Consider the following 26,366-nt stretch of genomic DNA (forward strand, 5'->3'; position numbering starts at 1 on the left):
CAGAGCTTCTCCTCCTCTCGGACAAAGCCAGCATCTTCCCTCGTCCGCCATCACCTCCCATTAATGTCAGCAAAGTTCACTTCCTGCAGCTTCTGCAAGTGAAAAGCTAATAAGTTCATGAGGAGGGAGAATAGGCCATTTATTTGTCTAAGTAAGATAATGCTAACACCACGAATGGCAAGTTGAGATTCAGAAAATAGCATTTCCTTTAAATCATGCAGGAGGTCCTCCTCATTTTATTTATTTACAGGGCCTGAATCAACAGCTGCCCAGACAAAGATATTTAGAGAGAGCAAACAAAAAGTAGGCTGTTCACCCTGGGCTCCACATACAAATAGCAAAGAAAGAAGAAAATGTCAAATCTGCATAAATCCTGGATGGCTCCCTAATGGGTATAAAAATATCTCATTTGAATAATGTCTTGTAACTACAAAAAAGTTGAGGTAATCTTTTGTTATTTTCAGAAAATATTTTCCTTCTAATCCTAATGTCATTTTCTCATGTGGTAAAAATGCAATAAAATCCCAAACCTGTACATCAATCTGTTGTTCAGATCCTACATCCATTATGTTTATTCACAAAAACATAAATGTTTTCTTGATATATTTTTAATTACAAATTGAGGAATATGTAGTCTACTCTTCAGTCTGGAAATGCATAGTGCTTTATGGTAAAATAATTGCTGGTAGAGTCAGAAAACTCCTAACAAGTGATTAATGATGAAGTCTAATAGAATAAACAAGATTGTTATTCAAAAATGAGAAAAGAAGGTAAGAAAAAAGCTTATTACTCTAGAGGCTAACTGCACTGCCTCAGGAACTTCTGCTTTCATAGGGATAAGAGATTTTTGTCAAGATAGATACAAAATAGTTTTATGTCAAATAAATTATTAATAAGGCAATTGCTCAGCACAGATTTCCTCTCTTCATGCTCTTCCACAAACACACAGGTAAAAGTCAGCTATTCACCAGATTAAGAAGATCCCAATATTCATTAAATCCTCATATAGCCGATTTTATGAGCAATCCTTGCAGCGTATTTATCCCCTAAGTCAGTAGAAGGCTGCAGGACAAGGGCTAACATAATATTTCCTATGAAAAGGATGGTGCTTTGAGGATGGAAACCAAATATTTAGTGCAGATAAAGTTCACGATCACAAAATACACAAATCCTCATGAGAATCACTTTGTTTTTTCATCCATCAGCTGCTGGAGTCCTGGTAATATCTGAATAGCACATCACCTGTTTTCACCATCCAAATTGCACGTCCTGGAGGAAGCCCACCAACCCCAGGAGGAGGTGGGTGCTCGTCATGATTGTCCTCTTCCCTGGCACTCTCTGGACCTTTCACAGCCCAATACTGGAGGCATCTTGCACGTATCTCTTGCCAGATACAGATGCAACAAACCCCTGGAACACCTTAAATAAAGGCAAATCAAGAGGAAGCAACAATAATGTGCCAGGAGCTTTATTTTCAGGGATTTGAAATGGAATGGGTTCTTCCTACCTGTCTCTTTACCAAGAAAGCCCAACACTTTTTGGGGAAGGGTTTTAAATGCAGAAATTCATTGCCTCTCTGAAACATGACTAGATAATAAATAGAATTTTAGAAGGAGGGGAAAAAAGATGCACATTTAAAGAACAGAACCAAAAATATAATTTTCTGCCTTCAGGACTTCACTGTGTGGCACAGTGAGCAGGTACAGCAGATACCTTCACCTGGGCAAGGGTGGTAATGTAAGGAAATATTTAGATGTGTTGTTTCACAAAGAGATTGTCTTTGCGTGATAAGGAACACCATCTTAGGATACCACAGGTGTAGTGCAATTTGACTCAGTTTCCAATGAGTAATAAAATAAGGCTGGGAGCTGGGAAGAAGAAACACCAGCCATTTGCAAACCCAAGCAGCGCTGGGGAAAGGAGGGCAACTCACACTCTCCTGGGTTGACAGAGCTCAGGTTCTCTAACCATGCCGTTTCCCAAAATACTGCCTCCCACAGCACTCTCTGCAACACTGTCTACAACAGTGGAAGTAATCCGGGCTGTGCACGTGACTTCAGCTCTGATGAAATACTCGGTTGTGTTTCTGCGTTATGTTTATGTTATTGTCAGCGTGCCAGCAAATGTCATTGCTTTGGTTTTGGTTTTTTTTGGAATATGCTATGTTAGAAAATTATTTGGGGTAGGAGTTCCATTTTGTCATCGGGCTCAGCAGCAGAGGAATGGTTTCCTCACTGCATGTCAGCAGGTCGGACAAGCACTGCCCTGCTGCCTCCTGCCAGCACGTGGTATTATGGTTTCCAGTCCCAGCTCCCCCATCCATGAGATAAACCAGCATTTGTGAGTTGTAGCTGGTTTTTTCCTCTTCTGTGCAGCATTACAATGTTTCAGGCTTCAATAACAGTGACAGGAGCCCTCAGCGCCCTGTCACAGCGTTGCGCTGTGAGATGCGTTTTTGGTGACTCCAGGTTCTGGGATGATGAGTTGAACAGCCCATATCCCACAGGGTTAGGGATGCTGGGTCAGTGTCTCAGTGTGCAGATCTGATGACCTCATTGGGCCAGACTCCAGCCAAATCCAGGACAGACAGACGGTCCCAGATCCAGGAACCTAAAACCTGGAAAACCATTCAGGATGCCTGCCCACCTTAGTTACCTGGTGGAGTGCGCTTCAGGAAAAACTCCCTGCTGCTATTCAGGGGGGTCTACATGACTTTAAACACTTCACTTCTCAATGTCTCAGCTCTTTACTCATAAAAACAACGTGGCATAGTCCCTTCACTTACATGTCGTTGTGAAATTAATTATAAATGTCTTTGAGTTCATTGTCTGAGAGGAGCTATAGGAGTGTGAATGTTATTTTTAATAATGCATAACTAATAATTTATTTAACGTTTCTCTGTATTCTTCATCAGGTTCCTGAACCTGACTGCACTTTCCTGCTCTGTCTGCAAATTGTCTTATGAAAGTTGACAATAAGTTGCAAACTCTTTTTATAATGAGATATTTTGTCTCAGTCATTACAGTTGTGGCACCTGTTCTGTTAAAAAATAGGATATCAAGTTTTAAACAGAATAGGATATGACAAGAAATGAAAATAATCAAATATCTACTTTGTGAACATAATCTGTTAAATCCAGTAACTAGAAACAGTCTTATTTTTCTGCAGTGGGTTATTACTGTGATGTAACACATTTGTTTCAAGGCCATGGTGTCTGGATGTAGCTGAATAGAAAGTTTAAACATTGAATGCTGTGTGCTGCACTGTCTGCAGAATCAACCCGTGTTTCAAAATGACACAGAAAGACAGTAACTGTTTAGATAACACCGAACTGTACAAATGGAAAATATTTTACCAGGTAAAAAAAGAAACAAATAAAAATATATCCTACCTGTAATCTGCATTGTGGGGTCACACGTCTGGAGGGAAGCAGACGAATATTCGAATACTCGGAGGCTGAGGCATGAGGCACAGCCCAGCTGGGAAAAGCTGGTGAACTTTGCCAAGTGAAGCACAGAAAGTCTTGAGTCAGCCTCACCTCCAAAATCAAGCAACTGCAAATATAAAGCACTTTGAATCTATGTTATTCTAGATATTCTGGAGCTCTCTGTCTTTTCTGCAACAGCAAGAAACATCCTGTGGATTTGGCTTCAAATGAAATCTGAATTGTTCTCTCATTGAGGGCAAATGGCAGCCCCAGGGTAAAACTAAGATTCCATTGAGCCTGTGGGCACTATGGCTCGCTGTGCCTGGCACAGAACAGGGGAAGCTGGTGGCCACCCAGGCTTTAAACCCCGGTGAGAAGCGTGTGTGTACTTCCTTGGGTTTAGCCTTCCTCACAAAAATGCACTCACTAAGGGCATTCCTGAAGCAAATTCTGCAGCATGCTTGTTGCTGTTACCTTTTCTCCATCCAGGCCACTCAGACAGAGGCAACTTAAACAACCTCGGGAGTTGCTGAGCCTCTCCACTTCTATTTCCACAGAGCAAGGAGGCCAACTCTTCTTCTTCAGCAATGTTCCAGGTACAGATAGAAAAAAGGGGTAGGACCTGAAGGGCAGAATAAAGTCACACCCAAGGGCACCTGGCAGCATCTACAACAGCTAAGAAGGAATGGGTTTTAAGCAAAGCAGTGCCAGAGTCCAAGAAGCAATTAAAAAAGGTTTCTGTTATTGGCAGACGTACTCAAACTGGTTGCTTGCAGGAAGGATATAGATTGGAGAGGAAGAAACCACAAGTTCTGTCTATCAGTTTGGTCTACATCAAGGACTTTGCCACAGAGGGGCACCTTATCTGGGCTTCTGCCTCCCCATGAGTGCACTGGTTAAAGAGTGAGAAGGAATGGGGAGAAGAGGATAAAAGGGAGCACACCAAAACTTCAGAAGTTTGCTTGAGATGATGTGAGGAGCAGCTCAAACTTATGATCAAATTCAAAACAAGGTAAAACTAGAGAAATAGCTGTCCAGTTTTTGTTTCCTAAGTGAGACTGCTGTAGATAAGGAAAGTAATGGCTGAAGGGTGGCCCTTTTGCCATTTAACGAACCCTTCTGCAGTATGAGCACACTCAGTGCAGCATATTTTAGAGCACACCATCCATTACTTAACTATTTTTCACTTAAATAACATGGACATTGTTAAAGGGTGCAAGAAATGGTGGAACATACATTTAAGAGCTGGAATTGAGAAGGGAAGTTGAGACTGATACAATAAGGTGGCAGGAGCTGATAACTATCGTATTACAAATAAATTATGTGAAAGGATAACCCTTTTGAAAATGTTTTCTAAGCAAGGCTTTGGAGTTTATAAATTGTTTAGCTCACAACTGCAATAGGAGAATGATGTGCTGAAAATAAGAAAAGCAAAGCATTGATAAGAGCAATTGAAGGTCGCACTGGAGCTCATTGAAAAGCCACTTTTATTTAATTGCCAGTAAGAAAAAAGCAGCAAATGGTATCCTGTGCAGTCTTTAACTGGGGAGGGATTTTTCTTCTGCTGCCTGGAATCAGGGAAGGCATAATTTCTTTCATTAAGTCTCCAATTTAGACAAGTGGACTTGCTGTTTCTGCCTCCTCCCCACTCTCCCTTTGGAGATTGCTGCCACCCCTCTCCGTACTCCTCCTTCCTTCTCCCATAACAGGGACTTACGCAGCTCCGGGAGCACTACGCTGTGTCACTACAAGGGATGTAGCTTTTCACAGCTGGGTCCCGAGCAGCGATTTGAAACAAAAAATAGAAAAAAAACCCTGCACATCAAAGACGAGGAAAAACAGCCTGGAAAACAAATGCAAACAAGAAGAAAATGGCAGCTGCTGCCTTAAGAGTATTTTTCTCCCAGGTATGTGTAATCAGAGCTGCAACATTGTGTTCCCTGGCAGTCTGCAGCCCCTGGTAACTAAACCCCGGCTATAACCTGGCCATGGTTCCTTCAGGGGAGCTGCAGAGCCTGAGCAAGGGTCAGAAGTTCAGGAGAGGCTGTGCCAAGGCGTGGAGGGAGCATGTTTTCATGGCACACACGGCTCTACATGCTCTTGAAAGGTCACAGCAACCACCACGCTGAGCACCAGCCTGGGGGGACATGTGGCTGGACTGAGAAGGGGAGAGCTGGAGCACATGTGAGGAGAGACCAGCTGGGTCCTGGGTGGGGAAAGGAGCTGCTCAGAGAGGAGTGGACATGGAGGAGGGAAACTGAGGGAAAGAGAGGCAGTACAACATGGACAGTGGGACTGAGCGCACCCTCAGCAGTTTCGCCAATGACACCGAGATGTGTGGGATGGTCAACATGCTGGAGGGAAGGGATGGCATCCAGAGGGACCTTGACAGGCTGGAGAGGTGGGCCTGTGTGATTCACGAAGTTCAACAAGGCCAAGTGCAAGACCCTGCACATGAGTCAGGGCAATCCCAAGCACAAAAGACAGTCTGGGCAGAGAATGGATAGAGAACAGCCCAGAGGAGAAGGACATGGGGATGTTGGTTGATGAGAAGCTCAACATGACCTGACAATATGCACTTGCAGCCCAGAAAGCAAACCCTGTCCTGGGCTGTGTGAAAAGAAGCATGACAAGCATGTCAAGGGAGGTGATTCTGCCCCTCTACTCTGCTCTCGTGAGACCCCACCTGGAGTCCTGTGTCCAAATCTGGGGTTTCCAGCCAAAGAAGGACATGGACCTGCCAGAGAAAGTCCAGAGGAGGGCAGCGAAGATAATCAGAGGGCTGGAGCACCTCTCCTATGAAAAAATGATGAGAGAATTGGGGTTGTTTAGTCTGGAGAAGACAAGGCTCCAGGGACACCTGCTTATAGCCTTCAAGTAGCTAAGAGGGGCCTACAAGAAAGCTGGAGAGGGACATTTTGCAAGGACGTGTAGTGATAGGACAAGAGGTAATGGCTTTAAACTGGAAGACGGTAGATTTAGATTTGATATAAAGGAGAAATTCTTCGCCATGAGGGTGAAGAGGCACTCACACAGGCTGCCCAGAGAAACTGTGGATGCCCCATCACTGGAAGCGTTTCAGGCCATGTTGGACGGAGCTTTGAGCAACGTGGTCTGGTGGAAGTTGTCCCTGCCCATGGCAGGTGGATTGAAACTAGATGAGCTTTAAGGTCCCTTCCAACACAAACCATTCTATGATTCTATGATTTTATGAATAATGGTGAAGGAGGATCATTGGCTAGTGATGAGAGACTGGTCTCACACAAGCAGATGTTGCATTTGGCAGCTAAGCAGGAGACAAAAGGCCTGTTTGGTCTCCCAGGACTGGGAAAAGGTCAGTAGCACAGAGATCATCCTATCAACAATAATGCATTAGTAATTGCTTTCTGCCTGTAGTTATTTTGGAAAGGGAGAAAGAGAACATGAGGCAGGGAAGCAAGTTGCACACTAGCTGCTGTGCCATGAGGAGGGAAGCACTGCTCTCTTCTGTATTTGTCTTCAGAGAGAAATACCCTACGCCAGCCTGAGTAGATGTTTAAAAGCTAAGAAACACCCCAGCAGCAGGGCCTGGGCTGTCTGCAGCAACCCAGAGGCCATGACCTCCAGGAGGCATCCTCAGCTGTGCTGCTTGCGACAGTGGCTGCGAATGCTGCTCCAGCGGCCAGACACTCTTTGTACACACACAAAAAGATTTGACAAGAAAAGCTTTTGACACCAATGACCACGATGCTGGAATAAGGACAACGTGCATTTGGGAATGCATGACCCTCTCCTGTAACGAGAGAACAGAGAGATGCCTGGTTTTCTTCCATTCTTGTTTTTTTTTGTACTCCCTTACCTCCAAGCAAATGTGGTACAAAGTAGAACTGCCAGCCCATGACACTGACTTCACCCCTTCTTTGAGCATTAAGTCTCCAGCATGAGAGACTTAAAGAAGAATCAAAGTCTCCACTATGCTGAAATGAATTTCATTCTCATCTTAGGCTTTTTCATTTCCTGTGGTAATAAATAATTCTTCTTACTTATACTGGAGAAATAATGAAAGGCAGAATCTCCATTATCTGTATCTAGGAGAAGAAAACGAAGAGAGTGATCGACCTGATTGATCTGAGTGTTATTGCTTCATAGCAAGCAGGCTCCATTAGCACATAATGGCCAAGGCTGTGGAAGAGCCCTTGACTCAGCTGAGACTGGTACTCACTGTGCCAGGTACCGACATCTATTAAGAGACAGTCTGTGTCCCCATGAGTCATCTAAGTGGATAAAACATTTCAAAAAGGCAGGGAACAAGGAGATCCTTGAGCACCAGGACTAGGCAGACCTGATTTCCCAAGGATATTTTTTCTGAGGTGATTGTTTTTGTATAGAAAAAGGTATAAATTCTTGAGTTTTATCTATGATTGGCCTATATAAAAAGACTTTATCACTTGAATCCTCTGCTGTCTAATAGCGAGTGAGATTCCCAGACCAGCTCCTTCCTAGACAATGCACTCAGAGTCGGCCTCCTGCAGAGAACCACCTGTGTTTATAAAAATTGTGAAAACATCATCTCCTTCAGACCATTACCTCTCTGCCAAATGTCACTGAAATTGGAAGGCATACCGAGACACATAGTGATAGAGAGCACAATCATGCCAAAACTCATTCTCACAGGAAAACAGTAACAATTTTCAGGTGGAACAGAAAACATGATGGCAAGAAATATCACTAAATTTACTTGGACATCCAATGTGTACAACACCATCATGAAAAAAGCCTTTAAAAAACTCAGCATCTTATGGCACAGATATCCAAATAGTCTGTGCAGATCAGGGCTCCAGAAACAGCAGGCGGGATGCTAAACTCTTTCAGGTACAAATCACTATATTTGAAGGAAAAAAAACAAAACAAAACAAAACAAAAACCACCCTTCTTCAGGTCTGAAGGAAACTGTCATCCACTGAAAAGTGATCTTTTAATCCTTACTTTTTCCAAGTCCAGAAGAATAACTGTGGAGTTGCTGGAAGTTCAGAAAATACCATACCAGACTAAGCCGGGAGGACTAGAAGTTGCCTGGTGATAACTAATTTCACTTTTAGTTATTTCTTTGGGTTTCCTTTGCAGGAAGGGTGTAGGCTGCACCTGGAAAACAGAACCACTTCCATTATATATTTTGCAATTTACTATAAATACTCCATATTAGGCTGTCTAGCATTTAGTAGCAAACACCAGTCATTTATGCACCATGCAGTCTAATGCTTGAAAACAGATTTCAAGTTTGTGTTATCACTAGATATCACTTTCAGGTTCTAGACATTTCAGTTTTGAGATCAAGTTTAGTATTTAAAAATTCTCTGGTGTCACAGTGAGGACCACTGTACAAATGCTTAAAATAAATTCAGTGCTCTAAAAAAAAAGAAGAGAGAAATAAAGGTGTCTGACTTAACTACAGTGGCACTTAGCAGACCTGCAGCATTGGGCCTGGAGTGTGAGGACAGGCTCCAGCACCTGCTGGTGATGCCAGGCAGCGTCTCCAATGGCAAACTCAGCTGAGAGGAGAAATGAGAAAAACTTTTTTAAGAAGCTTTGAGAAATTAACAGTGAAATGCCCAGAGACAGGTAGGTGTATCCTACACAGCAGGGAAACTCATCTGGGCTTTTCCACACGTGTAGCTTTCACAGTGAGATTTAGGGTACAATATAAGATATGCCACAATGACTGCATGGTAAATTTTCTTTGTCAATATTAAATATCTAAAGCCAAAGAACATCTACTTTCTGACATTTTTACACCAGGAAGATACCTTTCTTTCTGTGAGACTATTTTTAGGTTCTTATATGATGAGAATGTTCTAATACTTCTTCCTGTGTCTTTGTAATGGTCAGGGTGTGGCCTTCAGTTCACAGATCCCATGACATTAAAGTCTCAGGGACTTTTTGCATACTTCAATTTCTGTAGCTGTGAAACAGAGCTGAAATATTTGTTTCTGTTTGGAGTTTTAATGGCTTAAAACTGAAAGCACTTGGAGATATTTCAAGCAAGACTTCCCAGTATGAAATTTTGATAGAATGAAATAAAATAAACCAAACCCTCAGCTTCCTTTTGTCAGCATATCAAATTTAAGCATGAAGCGTCAGAAGCAGTTTACAATACTTAAAATAATAATATGTTTATTAATCTATCGAGCGGGTTAGGTCATGTTCCCAGTGAGGAATATATAATCCTTAGCTATTATTTAGTACCTTTCATCCACAGATGTCAACATATATTACAAATGCTGCAGTACCTTTTGTCAATGCAAAACGTTCATTAACACCAGTGGAAGAAGGATTAAGCTCGATATGTTTCCTTGAAATAAATATTTATTAAGAAATTACCTTGTTTGTTCCACCTCACTGTCTTTCAATGGCGAGTGTCATCACAGCGTTCCGTGTTCACCCTTGGGCAGTGACTCATCCTTGCTGTGAAGGAGACGGCTCGCAGGGGCCAGCACTTGTCTCTGTCAGAGGACACTGAGCACTGTAGGAGTGACTGACTGTATTATGCTGCCTGTCTCCACTGAAAGCAGCCTTCAAAGCAAACAAAAGCACAGACATAAATTAATCACACAATTGTATTAGTGTCCTCAGAACCAGCACACTCAGCTAGTCCTCCACTGAACTCTGCTGAAAAGACCTTCGTCTGGATTATACTTGACCAAAAGCATTAGCACTGAGTTCAGAGTGCTATCCTCTTCTCTCCCACACGAGCTCTCGTTAACGAAACATCCCCACAGAGCCTTTGCTGTGATGGCAAAGTCTATGAATGCTGGGCTGTGAGATAGTTTGGGTTACATGTGTCTTCTTTCAGATCACTATTTGATAGCCAAAAGGCAGCCCAGTGTCCAGGCTGGTGGGGTGTGCTGATGCTGAGCAGCTAACCCAGCGGCACGAACCCCCTCCCCAGAGCATCACCGCTCTGCCAGCACTGGGTGCTGCCACTTCCGCTCAGCAGGTGAAAATGCACCTCGTAGCCTCATGTAGCCCAGAGGATTATCCCCACACCCTGCCTTGGTGTCAGGATGAGGGTGGCTGGCCCTTGGGCTCTATGTTGGGAACTCCACTCAGTATTTTTGCTGCTACTTTCTCCATCTTCTGGATGAAGGACCTGACTGGCTTTAACATAGATGGGCTCTGCTGGGGTGTGCTGTGGCTTTGAACCACCTCCAAACAGGATTCCTGCCAGACAGCAGGCTGAGGAGGGAGTCCTCTAAGGCAGAAATGTTGAAAAGAGGTGTCAGAAATCCTGTTTTCACCCCTGAATGCCGGCATTTTTCTGTAATCTGAGGCTGGTCCCTGTGTAAATTCGGTATTCAAAGCTCAGTACCCACTTTGGATTTCAACATTTGCTCCATCTTTTTCAGAATGAGCAGCAGACTTACTCTTTTAAAGCATAGACAATACCGAATTCATCTTTACAGTCTCTAGAAAAAGTGGATGGATCTTTCCCCATTCTTCCCTCAGCAGCACCACTACTGGTTTGAAATGAAATCACATTTGAATTTTATTCTGAACTCAGGACAGCACTTACCTGTGCTAGCTATGCTTGCATGGTGACTGTGTGATTAAGCTGAAGAGATTCTGATTTCTGATCAAAGTGCAGATGCAAGATAATCATAGAGATGTCCAGCCATGCAATAAGGACACTATTTCAGGCATGGGCAATAGCAGAACACCAAGAATTCTAGTAGCAAGAGCTTAGGGGCTTGTGACTTCCAAGTGTGTAGGACATAGGCAATGGTCATGGGGCTGTGATCTTGAACTTGAATGCTGCCTTCATTCTTGTGAGAGCACAGGCCTCGGGCTGCAGCTCCGTAATGCAGACTTGAGAAGGTCAGCTCAGGGTGAAGCACAGGGCTGCCTCTCTGAGCCAAAGTGAAGGTGCTATGTAGACTTATTTGATGCAGTAAGAATTCTGTTTAATGATAGATTTTATTGCAACATCTCTAGTGTGAAATGGCAACTCATGTCTTCAGTCCTCATGTCACAGGTGTGTCTGGTGTCAGCCACACAAGAATGACATTTCATTCAATTTTAAAACTTCCTTTGCACTGCATACATTGAAAGTGCAACATGGAAACTACAATTCAGGCAGATGTTCTATCAGTTTATTTATTCAAATACTTTCAATCCCCATTTCAGGGTAATTTCAGCTTAAATAAATATTGACCTAAGAAAGATGGTTTATTTCAGCAGCAGGTTAATTTCTTTAATAGATAAACTGACAACTGGGGCAAGCAAACATAACTCCAGTGAGATCAGCACAGTTGATTCTACTCATGATAGTCAATGTGGCCTTTGAAAGATTTTAAAGCAATCAGTGTATCTGGGCCTCTGGAGCTTGCCAGCTCTCATTAACCTTGATCAGCAGGCAGGCAGAACTAAGAGGCCCTCATGATTCAATGTGGCAGAGTCTGACCTCTGTGTTTGCCTCCTGTGCAAATTAATGCAGAACAAACTAATGCTTAAATGCTGCATTGCCACCAGAGACATGGAAATCCAAATAGAGCCAATTCTCTCCAGGCTGCTCCCGGAGTCCAAAGCCCGGTCCAGGACCATGCACACCGAAAATGCAAAGCCCACTTGAGCCAGAAGCCCTGGATCTGTAGGAAACTTGAGGCCATTGCGCATTCATTAATTTCACCAGGAAAGCCTGTACGGATCTGGAAGCAAGAGGAATTTCTTACGCTGCCCATGGCGCTGTGGGTATGAAGCTGCTCCCCCTCCCCAGGCCAGCACAGGTACTTGGCAGTAGCTGCAAGACAGCAGAGATGGGTGCTCATGAGGTGTCAGAGGTTTTGCAAAGGGAAGGAGGGTCGTTGTGGTGGGGAGGGAGGAGGACAGATGGAGAGAGTGCCAGCTCCTCACTCCCTGCTCAGCAGAGAGGGCACAGGGATGCGGGGGCTGCGCCTGCACCGATGCTGCCGCCACAACGTGCCCAGAGGAGTCACTTGAAATCGCTCGTGTCTGGAAATGAGGACTTGTGGCATTTAGGCACCATGAATTATTTAGCAACCCCAATGGAACAGGCTGCTCTCCACTGACTGCCGCAGTGGGTGACACCTTATACTGTGGGGCTGGGGCTGGGTTGTGTAACGAGGGGGAACATGCAGTGAGCAGCCGCAGCCAGAAAACAGAGTCCTGCAGGTCCTGGTATCTGCCCAGGGAGAAGTGGAGTACAGTAGAATAAAAAGTGACTCTACATGAGTCAGTCCTTGACTTGCCCAAAAATAAACAGTTCTCCAAGGCTCCTAAATCATACGTTAGAAAAGCCACGCTCCCTGACTGAAAAAGCACGTATTTGTCTCCCTTGAATTCTCCGCAGTGCTTTTAACATCTAAAAGCCTGAATATATTTTCACAGCTTTTCCTTTGCGAGCAATAAATCTCTCTCTAAAATATGTATAAACATGAAATAGGCAGCACATTTTAGAAAATTATTTTGATGGTTTTATTGTTATTTATGTTTTTCTGCAGTGCATTTCATGTTATTATCATATTCAATTCAGTCCTGTATGAAACTGTGGCATTTTGTATTTACCTCAAGGGTGCGTCTGCTAATTTTAAAGCAACACACCGTGTTTCAGTTTTTAACGTTAAACTGGCAGCTAAGGTTTGCTTTGATCAACTGAATTTTCCGACTGACCATGTTAATGCTCCAGATTGACTCAAAGATTAAGGAAAAATATGTACTTGTAATTAATTCTGGAGCTGTGAAACATCTTTGCTCTTTGCACATTTTTTTCATGTTCTATATAGAAATGCATATTTTTTTTTTTCCTAATTAATCATTGTTTAAACTTGCCTGGATGCATTCCTGTGATTCCACTATATGTACTTTAATTATCCAAAATGTCAATGAAATGATCTTGGAACATAAATAGAAATAATCTCATTTCTCCTAAATCAAGAACATTTTAAAAAAGTATTTATACAACAGTAATGCCAAGAATTCCACATTTGTATTTGATAATACCAGATGCTGTATAAATAACAAGGTAGCATGAGCCCCTGTAGAGAATTATTTTAAAAAGAGAGCTTATAAGAAGCAGGAGGGATAGAGAGTTGGTTTTGAAACTGTGACCTTCCCACTTTCTAACATGCCTCACTTTTTCCATCATTAGGCACGTGACTGTAAGTCCTGATCAGCTCACGTTTTGGGGAGAATAACACCTGCACTGGGAGCCTCTGCAAAGGGAGGAACCTGTGCAGAAAACATACGCAGTCACAGCTGAAAAACGGGACAAGCTGGGTAATGTATTCACAATCTGTGGTACAAATAGAAACAACTGAAGACCACACCTAAATTTTCTGCCTGAAAATGACTGTGGGTGAGCATTTGGCTTGTATTTAGATGCAATAATATGAGCTTTCTTCCTCCTCCTCCTCCTCCTCAGGCAGAAGTTATCAGCCAATGCTGCTGGTTATCACCTGTATTGCCCACAAGTTTCTGTGGGTGACCTCCATGTTCTCAGGCTGTCCTTCACCTTTCAGCCCAGGCTGGCATTGCAGCCCCATGGTGTCCTTGCCTGCAGCCTGGGGAGGTGGTGCTGGTGGCTTGGAGACGGGCAGAGCCCGGGCTCTGTGTCACAGCAGGGATCGGCACTGGATGCTAAAGGAGGGGGACAGAAACACAGATAAAACTCAACCTTGGGAGGACCTTCCCAAGTCAAATCCACCCTGGAAGGGAAAGGGACCTTGTATTTACAAAGCAACCACAGACACGAAGGTGATGGTGGCAGCTGCAAGGGGCAGCTATGTGGACACAGACAAGAGGCAGGCGAGCGAGCCCTAATTGCCCAGAGGCGTTCCTGCTGTCTGCACCACGGCTGGTGGAGGTGGAGCAGGCTGTTACTCTTGTACAGAGCTTGGGCACACAGGTTTCTTCTGGGGCTCTCTGAGCTACCAGAGGGATAATGATGGAGCAATTTCAGACTTGCACTGAGCACCTGAGAGCTGCAGGAGACTGACACACAAGGCCAAAGGAGTGACCGCGTGCAAACCAGTAGGACTGTGGGTGTGATGGGAAAATACTTGACCAAAAAATGACCACTGGCATTTAGTTTTGCTCAGTGTATGTTGACTACACACACAAGGCAGCTGAAACATCTGCACAGGGCTAGCAGATGTAACATGAGACCTCTGGGAGATTCCTCAACCTTTGCAAGAGCAGCTAGAGGCCAAAGGGAATCCCCTTGGGCATCACAACTGGCACTGGGTTCCTGACTTAGGGTAATGAGTCCCATGCTGTCTTCAAACTATTGTATAATTTCTTGTCCTTTCTTATTCAGATGCTACATTTTATCCAGAGACGGCTGAAGCCTCATACCAGATGAATCCCAACATGTCATATAGATAAGCATTTACCAAACCCATCTTCCTCATTTAATTGCAAGCATTCCAATGCATCACTCCGCAAATGGGCATAATCCTACAAGCACTGACTGCCCTGGGAACAAGTGGTGAGTACTCAGCAGATCTTTGGCTCAGGCACAGCACCTGAGTCACTGAGCTGGTATCTCCATTTCATCATCAGAGCCTCCAGTTTCCACAGAAACCGTTGTTAGAAATATTTGTTTATTGATTATTGTCTTATTTATCTGACATTCTCAGCACCTTGTAATTATCTCATGCTCTATTTCTTTATTTCATTTCACTTTGGTTGTAAGAATAATTAGCAGCAAAGCTGCTAGCAACACCTGAATGTTGCTGCAGGTATTGGAAAGAATATAATACTCTCATTTTCTAAAGAAATGCTGGCCGCAATGTATCTGCTACTACAGAGGACAATATATAACTTGCTAAGAGTATGAGTATATGTATATATATATGTTGTTTTTTTTTTTTAATTAGTGCTTCTAGCATGAGTCAGAGCTGTCATGCCTGACTGATAGATTGTAGCTCATTGCTTTCTGTCAGAGAAAAAGACTGGGCTTCTGGTATTTATGGTGGACACCACTTCATGTCTTGTCCAAGGCTTTTCTCATTCGGGTTTCAAAGCATCCAATCTGCAAGAGCAGTCCAGGGTGCAGATATCCACATGGCCTGCACACAGGGGCAACAATAGCAGTAGGGTTAGAAAACCTGGTCTACAATGATTAAGAAAAATGTTTCAGACCTAACAGCATCTGTAGAGCTACACCACAATTGCAGATAACTTCAAAATGAGTTACAGCTCTTTGCATAATAATTACATTTCACACAGAAGAATAAGGGCATGTTTTCCACTGATAACTTTTCAGCAGCTCTTGTAAGATTATTGTGCATTTCCCAAACAGAGGATAAAGTCAGGTGGAGACACAGATCACAACTGATATTCATCAGAACACTTTTTCTTAACGAAGATGTTATTTTGAATGGAATACAGATGTTATTATGTAGACCAGACAATCAGCACAGAGTACATTCAATTACTGCCTTGAGTATGCACACACACTCCTGGCTTCCTGCTTGGAGCAACTGCTGGGGGGCTGATCCCAGCTGGTTCCTCAGACCTGGGGGCTGGTACCAAGGCACTATTTGTTTCAGCAGAGCCCTTGTGGTCCCTTGTTTCACCAGGTGTGTATTTAAGCCTGTAGTTGTTGTCTGCATTAGCAGCCACCACCTTCTTGGATGTGGTCTGTTATACACCATGGTGGATGCTGGTGTGTGCTGGTGGCCTTGGGCAGATTCAGCAGCCTTTTCATGTCCTGAGTTTATTGGTTCTTGTGGATTCAACAGTACCACAAGTCTCCAGGGCTTATCAGATCTTGGGAGGCTTTCACACATTACGTTTCAGTGTGAAGCTGCCTCTTTTCAGCTTCCTGTTCTCTGGTAACTATTTCTCCACCCATACACATGGGCACTCACAGAGACTATTCCCACAAGCTCATGCAGGTAAGGAAAGCAAGGACTGGAAAATTCTAGTTCCACCAGTTCTGCCCTCTCTGAAGACTCCACTGAGGTCTAGAGCCGGACATTCTCAGCTGGAGAAGGAATTTCAGCTAACCCAGCCTGGGTGGGTACCGAGCTCAGGAAGTCAGGCTACTGCTGATACAAAGCTTTGGGGCCAAAGCCGACCACCTTGGGGGAGGTGGGGCCTGTCTGCATCTGTCAGACAGCAAAACTGAGATAGCTGGACAGGGTAAAACTCTTGGAGGGTCTGCCAGCTCATTACAATGCATGGGTAACTTAACTCACAAGATGTTTATATGGTGTCTTGTTTGGTGGCTGCAAAGGGCACTGCTCAGAGCCTCTGAGCGAAAGTTTATTAAAGGAACTTAATGCTTCACTCTAACCTAGGCTATTGTATCTATTTTTTCCCTTCCTTTATACAATAGTTGTAGTTGATCTATAGTGTAGCTACTCATGGTAAGAACCATGTCTGTCTACCTATCTACAAAGCCCTAGTGTTTTCAGATGCTGGGCAAATGAAGGCTGCCATATTATAGATGTATAAGGAAGTACAGATCACCTTCCTCCCATAACCTTGATATTTCCTTGATTTTGCTTGCCTAAAATCAAAATCAGAATAAATCTGTTCTCCCAATTGAAGGAGTGTGTTTTGGGAGGGAATATAAACTGCATTTTTAGGTCTTTGGTTGGGCAACCTTAAAATAACTGTCAGCTTTAGTTCTTCTTTCAGGGACTGGATAGTGTGGATATTTATAGTAAAACTGATTTGATGGGTTAAGACTGAAAAAATAGAATCTATATTACATTTCAAAATATTACTGTACAATTTTGAGATGCTGCCATGGAGACTGCAGCATTACCCTGCTTTACATGCACGTTCAGGCACAAGGTCTCCGCAGGCTTTCAGAGCAATTCAGTATCCTGGGGGGTTTTACCTTCTCGTTGCAACTTGTCTGTCTGATGGATCAAATACTTGCAAGTCCCTCTCAGGGGAGCAGAGATACTTAGCCATGGCACTACCAGTTTGAGGCCAAGTGCTCCTGTTGTTGCTGCTTCTAAACATGACAAGAAAGAAATAAGTCTGGACTCACATGGCCCTTCTGACTCCAGCACAGAACATGGGCACTTAGTTACTTAAACAACAGAGATAAGAAGAGCCAGTTCACAAATTTAATAGAGGAAATATTGAGCCTGAGGCTTCACCTTAATCTTCCTTTTAAATCCTCTGACTTGGCCATCAGTGACCCACAGAAGGATGTGCACATCCAGCTGTCTGCCCACAACCTCCAGACCAGATACCTCAGTTCCCTTCTGTCTCTCTCCATCCACAGTCCCCTCCCAGCTCCCCACTGTGATGCTCCAGTTCATGCTTCAATGCAAAACAGTCATTGTAGCCACCCCAGCAGCCTAACACTAGCTCTCCGGCTGCTTGCTAGCTCAGTCTTCACTCTGCTCCAGACCTGGTGCTCATGATTAGGAAAGTACCAACACTGTCTCATCACCCTCAGAGCACAAAACCAGGGCTGGCAGCAGGGATCTGCACTGCAAGTCATACATGCTGCCTAGAGAGGCACACACATGGGGCCTGAGAACAGCAGGAGCAACTTTTTCTGAATTTTCCAATCCAGCCCACTTTTACCCAAGCCACAACTCCCTCTGCTAGCCTACACTCACCTGGCAAGACGTTTGGTCTTTCCTAGGGGATGTGATGGAGTTAGGACACAAAAATGGACCCTTCCTAACAAAGTGTCAAATATGATGAGGAAACAGGCAATCCTACATCCCAACATAAGATGTGGTTTTGTGCTTTCCACCTTGAATTTCATTTGACTCCTGTATTGTGCAGTGTGCTTCCTCTTGTTCTTTTATTGCCTGAGCCTTCATTATAGCAGAATGTATTGATGCAGTTATTCATAAAGTGGCCTCATGAAACACCTGTCCTATTACTGTGCTGGTTCCAGTGGGCAGCAGCCATGCAATCTCCTCTCCAATATACTTCCAAGAAGCTCAAAGCAAAAGAAGCAAGGCTTGAAATTGAAGCTGTCAGGCTACCACACTGGGCAGGCACTGTTTGGGTTGAGATGACAACATCAAGGCTTTTGAAAAAAAATAAAGGAATGAAAATATCTTAACCTAGTTACTAGTGGCTTTAATTCTGTGGACAGGTTTGGGGAGGCCACTAGCCTGACCACACAATCTAGTATCTTCACTTGAAGTTCACTAACGTCAATGAAGTCAAAAAGGATTTGGATCACTTCAACAGCCATATTATCATTAGAGTCTGGAAATATACTTTCATAATGATCAGGGCAGGTACAATCTTCCCTGTTGCGTATCTGAACAGCATTTACCCTCGACTTCTGGCAAGGTCCTACACACCATCAAACAAGAAGAAGACATATAAGAAAAAAAATGTACAATCTAAAAGTTATTGATCTACAAAAACACAAGATAATCTAAAATAATGAGAGCATGGCTGCAATCCTGCTGGTGACCTGGAAGGTCATTGGTTTAATCACCTAGAGTTCATTATCTCAAAGAGTTTCTCAAATTTTTTGTTTTTGAAAGCTGCCCTCTTAGCACAGTTTTCACAACATTTATTTCCTGCAATGGTTTAACATTACGGTTTAAAATGTCAGTGCAGAACTCTCAATACCTGTGGATAGCCATGAGGCTTCTGTTTTTGTGCTTACCATTTAAATATTATTGTGATGGAATATAACTCACTCATTCAGTGGGAATGACTTGGCACATGCTCTAGTGTGCTCAGGCTTCTCCAACTCACTGCTGCATTGTCTCTGAAGCACCTGCTGAGTGTCAGCTATCAACAGACAGAACAACATGACTTTCTGACACAATGGCAGTAGAGATGCCCTGTAAGGAAACACTTTCCCCAAGCTGGCACAAAGAGAACAATTTTCTATTAAATGCAAATGCTTCAGAGCGTGGTTCACTTGGCTGACTGCAGATATCAGGGAGGGTCTAGAACTGCAGCAGTTGCTGCCCAGAAGTCCAACGTACCTCTCTGTGGTGGGGAGAAGTAATGCTGTGTCAGTTGCACTCAAGGTACATCACGTCATATCGTGTAGCACACGCTGATGTGACCTAATGCACTAGGGAATAGGATCTGTGCCAAGTTGTGGAAAAGGAAAATAGTTTTTTCCATTCAGACCATTTTAACACATTGGTTATTGCTGTCACGTTGAGCATGTTTCTGAAGGCTTTTGTGGCCATATAAGAATGCATACCTTGTATGTATTTGTGCTTTGTTTCCAAATAAGAGAAGCAGCTAGAAATTACTACCATGGCACTGGAGATTATAGCCTATCTTCATAGGATGAGTTGTCCAAAGGCCAGTATTTTTAGTTTTATCTAGAACCCCTAGATTAGAATCATGCCACCAGGAGAGACCTCATGAATCGCCAATCGTGAAACACAAGACAGAGAGTGCTCTAATGAGACAACCCCATAACGATCTCTTGTTTCTCTATCCCTAGTCTGTGGATCTGTCAGGGACATGAGATAGGATCCCAGCATATTCAATTGCATTTTGTGGATGAAAATCCCAGAGATGGAGGCTCTCACTGCCTGGGTAGACACCCAGGCACCTGTAATGTCCTTGAAAAGGGAAAATATGAAAATGTGGAATTATGTCCTACTTGTATGATAACACTTTCTCCAGAATAGTAATATGGAGTACAACTAAATTTTGGAGAGCACAGAATACCTGGGCTTCCAGCTTCTGGGGATGTTGTTCCACTGCTGAACCACAGCTGCACTGTGTACACATTATCTCATTCACACAGACCTGCTTCACTGCCCCACTGCAATGGGAGTTAATACACCATTTTCAGCATCTGTCCACATAACTTAAGAATCCTAAACCAAACAAATACCTAAGAAAAAAATTCACCTCTAGCTGGTTCTAGGCAGAAGAAGGAGCACAGTGAGGAGTATTCAGAGGGTGAGTGCAATGTGGTCATGTTCCAAATGCAGCCACATGCAACCTGACATGCCCAACATGTAGCACAGGTCTCAGTCATTTGTCTTTGACTCCCTTCTAATATAGACATCAAAAAACAGAACAGCTCTTATCCCCAAACACACACAAGAAAAAGAACAGCTTCTGCTTAGATGAAGTCCATTCAAGTGATGAAATTATCGCTTCCAGCACAGTAAGTCCATAGACGGGTTGGAGAGGTCCTTCAAGTGCCAACACGTTCTTAGCACTTTAAACAGCTAAGAGACTCAGCAAGTTTCACAAGAAATCAGCTCCAGAACAGATGCGTTTCCTCCCAGAAGACTCTGGCCCAACACCCCTCCTAGTTCATTAGATCAATTTGTTCTGATAGCCCAGAGGCAGGAGCAGAGGGGTTACAAAGCGGACAGTGCTGCTGCAGCACTGTCCCAACAGCACAAGCACTGTGCCTCACCGAAGCAACTCAAGCAAAATACGTATCTTTTTTAAGAAAGGTACAAGGCCCATCCCACATTCTGACCATTAGTCTGTAGGTGCTAGAAATTATGCCTATTTACTCAGGCAGAAGAAAGGTTGTGGAATCACTGGAATATACCATTATTACTTATAAGTATCAGAAGAATTTGTATCCCAGATGTCTCATTGGTAAAAAAAATTAGCCCTGGTATTTCCCTAAGTGCTGCCATGCAGATGGAAACTGCTGATACTTCCTGATACTTCTTCTCTTGGACAGTGTCACAAGGTCGGGCAAATCACCAAATGCAGAGAGCACAGGACACGACACCTTTCTTGATTTCCCACTCAAAAGAAAGCCCTAGGGCAACTAGAGCTGCTGTTCCTGCTGAGCTTTTGCTATTGTTCTCAGGGAGTCTAAAAGAACTTTTTGTAGCTTTGAATTATTATCATCAGGAATAAATTATTGCCTAAAGCTGCAGCTTTATGATGATGTAACTAGTGATGTACAGAAGTGCTTTCCACATGCTTCAAGAAAAACATTAAAACTCACCTTCTCTTTTGGGCAAGGTATAAAGAACATTTGATATTTATTGCTGGAAATTCCATCTACATCAGTGCTTTTTTCCATCATCACCAAAGAGACACAAAGAGACTGTCAAAACATGTGAAAAGCCTTGATCTTTTAGGTGTCAGAGACAATAATAAATACTGTTCCTTCCTTTCACTGTGCCAGAAACACACTAAGGAACCTGACAACAGCTTCAGTCACTGACTTCAAACTGAGACTCTCAAAAATCATATCATGTCTAGAAAATCCCAGTAAAACCACTACTGTCTGGCATATATCCAAGATCATATTCACCACTAGAAATGAATTCAAACTACATCTGTTTTCAACATCAGTTTTCTGTAATACACAACAGAAGGACAAATGCAATTACTCAGTGTATGTTTGGTATCAACTTCTATAGACAGCTTTCCATGCTGGTGGAAGCAGCTACAACCATGTTAAGCATTGCCCTGCCAGGAGGAGACAAATAATTTTAAGATCATCATTTTCTATTCTTTTTCCCATGCTAAATAGCATCACACTTCAACTGGGTTGCAAAGGGAAGAAGAAGCTTTTGTGTAGCACCCATAAAACTGCCCAACACGTGCACATTACTATGCATGTCATATATATTCAGGACAAGAAAGACATTTTCTCCATGACTTCTAGACATCAGGCAACCTGGTCAAATTTTGTGGTGAAAAAGAAGACCTCTCTGAAGTATAAATACAAAGTGATATAGCTTTTCCAGGTGGGTACATCATGCTCACTGTCCCTGCAGAGCAGAGCAAAGCCACAGTCCCCACTTTTTGTTCGGTTGGTTTGGTTTTGGTTTTGTGTGTTTGTTTTGTTTTGTTTTCCAGAGGGCATAGTTCTAAGTTTCTTGCATTATTCATCTTTAATGTCAGTTGACACTGCTTCAAGACAGGTAAGTAAAGTATAAGAACTAACTGGCATATGAACCGTAAGGTTTAAGCAGGATCATTTGAGTATGGAGAAGAGCCAGAGATGACATAAGCAGTAAATAGTATGTCTGAGTGTCCCTTACAAGGACAGTCACAGCATGTCTTGTGTTTAAGGATAAAAATAATATTTTATATGTTTCTCTATTGTTCATTTCCTGCCCTGTCATTCAGTAACTACTCATGGTTCAAGAGTTCCCTTCCTCGACACCTCGGCATGGCAAACACACTAGGAAATGTGATTCTGAGAGACAAAGCTTTGGTTCAGTCACCAGGGAGCACAAACCTGTTCATGAAACATGAAATTAGCAGTTTGGGTTTCCCAACTGGTCTGTTACAAAGCAGAGTTTCTGTTTCTCCTAAATCAAATAACAGCTACATCCAGAGCAGGGATTAAGCCAATTCAGACCTTGTTTACTGTGTATAATTTCAAAGAATGAAAATTATACAGGATTATATAAAATCTCCTTTCTCTTCACTGGTACCTTAGTGTGGCAGAATGCAAATCCCCCTCTCTCCCCCCACTCCTTCAGTATGGAAGGAGTAGGCACATCTCCCTCTCTGCTACTTGAGGCTAACAGCTTCTTTCGTTTGGCCCCAGAGCACCCTGGCCAGGGCCATTAGGAGAAGGGAGTGCCGAGGCACCAGTGAGCTGCTGGGCACCTGCGGCCAGTGTGGGGGATGTTTGGAGGCTTCAGGGGTACCTCACAGCCAGGGTGGGGCTGCAGAGAAGCTTCTGGAATGCCTACAGTCAGGTCTAATCAGCCTATAAAAAACGGGACTCTCGGCGAGATTCCGCCCATTGTTGCGGGTCTCTCGGAGCATGAGCAAGATGCTGCCGCCGAGAGCCCCCCCTCCCTGGGATGGAGACTGTGCTTGCCTTGCCGCCACGTGTGTGAGTAAAGCTTCTCGCAGGATTGCGAGTGTATTTATACTTTCCGTGCACATTTGCACGTGTAACTTCCCGTGCTTAATATAAGCACGTGTAAAATTAATCCTCTCATAATCGCAAGTGTATTTATCCTTTCCATGCACATATGCACGTGTAACTTTCCGTGTTTAATACAAGCACAAGTAACTTTCCGTGCACATATGCACGAGTAACTTTCCGTGCACATTTGCACGCATACTTTAAGTTAATTCCTCGCACAATCGCGAGTGTATTTTGCTCCCGTGCTTCCACATAAGCACGTGTAGTATTCCGTACACATTTGCACGTGTAAGTAAATTAACCCTCGCAGGATTGCGATTGTATTATAAATTTACCCTCGCGGAATCGTGAGCATACACTTTCCATACTCACTACGAGTACCTGGATCTCTTTAAGAATAATCCCGCACCGTGTTCAGGCAAGTGTGTACTCCTCCAGGACTCAGAGGCGGTTCCGGCATTGTTTTGGGTGAAGCCACGTGCATGCACACTGTGGACCGCCTGTTGTATTAGTTGCTGCCCCTTAATAATGTTCCTCAACTGATAACCGAACCTCTATTTAAGCCACTCTTGGAGTGCTAAAACCCTGTTTCTCACCGGTTTAATAAAAGTTGTTTTGGACCCTGTTGTCCCGTGACACTTAGCAAAAAGTGCTCGCTGTAGGGAATAAGAGAAGAGCTATCAGTCCTTTATGACAGAGAGGCCAACACTCATGCTGTTGCTGGACATTCGCATGGCAGGAAGGTAAGTCCTTTCGAATCAGGGGCAGGAACAGCACAGAGGATGATTTTGCTAATTAGAACAGTTTCATTCAGGGCTATCTGATCAGTACCTCTCCTAATTTCTTAATTTGACTCACCCCTGCAGTTTTAGGTGTGGTTCCAGTAGGACTGCTTTCCTTGTCCTTGATATTTTAGATGCCACTGCAAAGCTGCTTTTGTTTATTTTTTTTTAACCATACCTTCAATAGGGCCCATCCCTCATGATCTCTGGCATGAACAGCACTTCTCTGTGTCCTGCATCTGAAGCACTGGATTCAATTGCCTAAACATCTACAGACCCTGGAAAACATGCACCATGTCTGCAGTGCCAAATGGAGGCCAGACAGCATTTCCTAGGAAATGTAAAGTGGCATTAGGAATCTAAGTCTAGGGAATGGAATCGTACCCACGGACACACAGATTTATCTGTGACAGTTAAGCTGCACCATTTCTTTGGCAGCAGCTAAAGCTTGAAAAGAATAGAACCCAATGGGAAACAGTCTTTGAATAGATTAGAAATTTATACATTAAATGGATGTCCTGACATTTCCACCTAATTTATTTCCATTTATGCATATGTCATATCCATATTAAGGCAATTATAGGAACACATAATTAAATAATGAGACTGAAATCACCACCAGAACACTCTTCAGTATACCTGTTTTTAAACAAGCAAGCTATTTCCTAAATCCAAATGATGGGGTTTGTGGTTTGTTTTATCATTTGTTTGCTGGGTGTTTTTGTTGTTGTTGTTGTTGTTTTGTTTATTTGTCTGTTTCTGTTGAGAGATGGATTTTCATTTCTAAAAACAAACAAAAAATAAATAGAAAAAGAATCGTTAAACACAGCAGAATCATCAGAGAGGATAAAATAAAGCTGAAGCTGACATCAAGTGGATATAGCGTGAGTCTGTGTGTGTGATAAGCCTGTCTCAGGTGTGATGCTGCTCAAAGATGAGCAATGATACATTGATCCAATTAAGTGATTTTTTTTTTTTCTAATAACAGAATAACTTAATATACTTGGTTTAAGTGATAATAGAGATGAACAGTCATTGAAATGACAAATCTCAAAGTTTACCTTGCATAAATTAGCTAAGAATTTGGACCTTGATCTGGGTCTATTCAAATGAAATATTCTAAAGTTCTAATGAGTGTAATTGCCATTCATTTCCAGTTATCTGCAGAAAAAGAAATCTTGGCCCAGACTGTATTGTGGCAACACTTGGCAAGAACATATCTATGAGTAGGAAAATCACCTGCCTGGATGCTGATTTTGTTTTCACAGATGGTTTCTATATTTCATAAGCATTGGATCAGCAATTGTCCCCTTAATTACAGCATAGTCATACTAAGTCTCCACAAGTGAGAAACCCACCTTAATGGAACCATCTCTGCAAGAATCCTTCTGGAGCAGTGATGACCTTATCAGCATCATTTGGGCTGCAATTTTTATTTGTTTGGAATTAAATCCAAATGCCAAGCACATGATTCTTAACATAGGCTCCAGCTCTAGGGCATAAAGTGCAGATGGCTCTATCCTTCACACCTTCTACTTACTTTATTAGGAAACCTGGATAGCTAAGAGGAAAGCATTAAAAAGAGCAACTGGTGAAATCAGGGAAATCTGTGCTTGGCCTCTCACCCAGGGTGGTGAGGATTGATTGCAGCTGAAGCTGCCCAGAAATCCTGAGGAAGGCTGCTGGTAGACAACCAGGAAGAATCACCCTGAGATGGTGCTGAGACAGAGTCAGGGTGCACACCCAAATGTGTCAGCTTGGAAACACTCGTGAGTTCATCAACTGAGAAAGAACAGCACAATTTCAGCCTCATCTTGAGTTACTATTTAATCTTATCAAATTTCTGGTGAGCATTTAGTGATGTATAGATTGGGCAACAGATAAGAACCCATGATCTGACCTGCTGAGCAGGCTCGCCTTCTTCCTGTACATACTGGTCTGGAATCTTCAGTCAAGTATGGTTGCTGCCCTAGCACTATCTTACTGGAAAACTATTCGTTAGAAAATCAGTCAGGATAAAGCTGATCCTTTGATAATACAGCGCTATGCACTTACATGCCTCTTCATTTCTTTCTCTTACTTACCCATCACCATTGCAAGGGGTAAAGGGCATAGCTGCTTCAGAGGGCCAGGACTGTGCATTATCAGCACAAGGCAGAGGTTTCACCTGCTCTAGAACGAGGACAACAAGTGGTCTAGAAGTTGATCCACAACCACTTCACAAGTTTTCAGCCACGAGTAAACCTGGTAGGTGAATTTCCATGTCCTAACTTAATACCTCCTGGACCTGTGAGACAGGTCAAAGCTTTAATGCTAGTGAGCTATATCATGAACAGTAATCCTTTAAAGTTGCTGGAATTGCACGTGG

The 26,366-nt window shown here is 43.2% G+C and overlaps 1 long non-coding RNA gene across 3 annotated transcripts in view; it reads right to left on the minus strand.

Annotated features, from left to right (window-relative positions):
• Positions 1-1,175: 1,175 nt before the first annotated feature.
• The window catches only part of LOC139828128 (uncharacterized), a 32,124-nt gene continuing 6,933 nt past the window's right edge, over positions 1,176-26,366 (minus strand). For 2 of the 3 annotated variants that reach the window (XR_011739420.1, XR_011739418.1), the window contains exons 2-6: positions 9,785-9,976; positions 8,874-8,955; positions 8,393-8,548; positions 3,392-3,497; positions 1,176-1,419 (exon numbers count right to left, since the gene is read on the minus strand). This is a non-coding gene — a long non-coding RNA (uncharacterized lncRNA). Of the gene's footprint in view, positions 1,420-3,391; positions 3,498-8,392; positions 8,549-8,853; positions 8,956-9,784; positions 9,977-26,366 lie in introns of all 3 variants that reach the window. The other variant, XR_011739419.1, reaches the window with a different exon arrangement.

Source organism: Patagioenas fasciata, chromosome 5 (assembly GCF_037038585.1).
Source record: "Patagioenas fasciata isolate bPatFas1 chromosome 5, bPatFas1.hap1, whole genome shotgun sequence".
In the NCBI taxonomy this organism is placed as follows: domain Eukaryota; kingdom Metazoa; phylum Chordata; class Aves; order Columbiformes; family Columbidae; genus Patagioenas; species Patagioenas fasciata.